This window comes from Penaeus japonicus, unplaced genomic scaffold, assembly GCF_977035675.1.
Source record: "Penaeus japonicus unplaced genomic scaffold, GWHDUDI00000001_assembly GWHDUDI00000011, whole genome shotgun sequence".
Taxonomy (NCBI): domain Eukaryota; kingdom Metazoa; phylum Arthropoda; class Malacostraca; order Decapoda; family Penaeidae; genus Penaeus; species Penaeus japonicus.
The window spans coordinates 22,649,729-22,652,228 of record NW_028234413.1 but is presented as its reverse complement, the minus strand read 5'-3'; the positions used below and the strand labels follow the sequence as shown (position 1 = coordinate 22,652,228).

At 46.8% G+C, this 2,500-nt stretch overlaps 1 pseudogene; it reads right to left on the bottom strand.

The window, feature by feature from the left end:
* Window positions 1-1,959: 1,959 nt before the first annotated feature.
* Window positions 1,960-2,500, bottom strand: part of LOC147470974 (uncharacterized) — a 599-nt pseudogene continuing 58 nt past the window's right edge.

Below are 2,500 nucleotides of genomic sequence, written 5' to 3'. Positions count from 1 at the left end.
GTTGCTAACTACCAATGTCCTCTATAACTTTAGTCCTCTTGCATGTTTCAACCGGTCCCTTCCTGCTACAATGTTGGCTATCTAGTTCACATGGACGTCGACTGAGAGCATCAGCAATGATGTGTACTCGGCCCGGTCGATGTTCCACCGTGTACTCTTGTTGGTCCAACTTTCCAATCCATCTTGCTAACTGTCCCTCAGGGTTTTTCAAGGTCTTCAGCCAATGAAGAGCAGCATGATCTGTGCGAATGGTAAACCTGGCACTATACAAGAAAGGGTGGAAGTGATCTAGAATTTTCACTATGGCCAGTAGCTCCTTCCGCGTCACACAGTAATTCCGCTCAGCTTTGTTAAACTTGCTACTGTAATAGGCCACTACGTACTCATGACCGTCCTTTTCCTGAGAGTACTGCCCCTATTCCCTCAGAACCGGCATCACAGTCTAGTATGTAAGGACAGCTTGGGTCAGGATAAGATAAAACTGGTGCATCTGTCAGTGCTTCCTTCAATAGATCAAATGCTTTCTGGCAATTTGGACTCCACTCAAACTGTATTCCTTTACCCCAAAGTTGATGGAGAGGTGTGGCAATATAAGGAAAGTTCTTCACAAATCTGGGGTAGTAAGTACTGAATCCAAGAAAACCTCGCACCTCATTCTTGTTTTTCAGCTCTGGCCATGTCCTCACAGCATTCACCTTTTTAGTGTCAGTCTTCACCCATACACTGCTTACTACATGTCCAAGGAATGGCACTTCCCACTGAAACAGAACACACTTCTTTGGGTTCAGTTTAAGGTTAGTTTTCCTAAATCTTTGGAATACTTCTTCAAGCCTTTGCAACTCTTCTTCAAAAGTTCTTTCAAACACAATGACATCGTCCAAATGTCATTGCAGTTTTCCACTGCAAGCCATCAAGCACTCGCTCCATGAGCCGTTCAAAGGTGGCAGGGGCATTACACAAGCCAAACAGCATGACTTTAAACTGCCACAACCCTTGGCCAAATGAGAACACTGTTTTGCACTTATCTTCTGACATTCTGACACCACTGAGTACCCACCAGTGCATCTAACGTGTCATCCACATGTGGTAGAGGGTATGCGTCCTTGATGGTGACTTCATTGACAGCGCGGTAGTCAACACAGAAGCGTTGAGTTCCATCCTTCTTCTTAACTAACACTACTGCTGAAGACTATGGGCTATTTGATTGTGCTACCATTTCAGAGACTGCTTCTTCCATCTCACGTCGCTGTATAGGTGCTATCCTCCTTGGGGTATGCTTAATAGGATGACTACTGCCAGTATCAATCTGATGTGTCACTAGGTCTGTGCGTCCTATGTCCAAGTCATCTTTAAAGAAAATGTCAGCATAAAGGCACAGCAACTTCTGCAACTGCACTGATTGCTCCTCTGTCAAGCCCTGGATACTCCTCTGCAGGTCCTCTAGGTGTTCAGGTAGATTAGTCCTTGAAATTCAGGCACAGAACTTCACTGCCATTTTTTCTTTGACTAGGGGCTCTTCTGCCACTCCCACTAGCAGGGCTTGCTTCTTGAAGTCGATGCACGCCTGGCTCTGTGCGAGAAAATCCAATCCGAGAATGCAGGGATCCTCTATGTCTGCTACATACACTGGTAATTTGTATTCCAGACTATCCACCCCTATCAGCATCTCTCTAGGATCTCGCAATGGTACACAGTGCCCCATGATACATACGATTTGGTGCAAGAGGAAGGTCCTGAGAAACAATGTCACCTCTGGTGAAAGTTCTCTCTGCTCCAGTGTCAATAGTTAAACGGCAAGGTCTTCCATCAATTGTACCCTCAACTTGTACCACACCTGTACCTGTGCAACAGCAATTTAACTTGAGTGGGGCCTCAATGGTGCTGGCTGGTGATGTGCCCCTACTCCCAGCCCCCCACCGTTTCCCGTGGTTTGCTGTGGGCACTCTCTTGACATATGGCCTAAATGGCCACATCCCCAGCAGCATGGCTGATATCGGTATGACACATATTCTGTAGACTTACACCTCTCAGATTTAGTGCACTCCTGTCTTCTGTGTACTTGCCGGCCACACTTCCAGCATTTGCCCTTAATACCTCCAAGTTTTGTCTCTTTGGCTCTTATCTACCTTTCTGTGCCTAACTTTGATTGCCTGTAGGTTCTTCTGGTATCTCTGTCCTGCAATACTGTTTCCACTGGTCCTAAATGACTCGTACTCCAGAGCACGAGCTAGCGCCTCCTGCAAGTCGGTGATATGAGCTTATTTCACATACAATTGCAGTTGGTAGTCCTCCAAGGCGTCAACAAACTGGTCCCTTAAAAGCACTGCAATCAAATCCTCACTGTCCCCAGGGTGCACACGGAGAACTAGTAACTCCAACTCCTGTGCTAGCTGCTGTAGGGATTCTCCACGTGCCCTTGTCTTGGCCCTAAACCTGGCAAGGAAAGCTTCAGCCTGGTACTGATGGCCAAACCTTCCCTCAAGGTGTTGTGAAGCTGAGA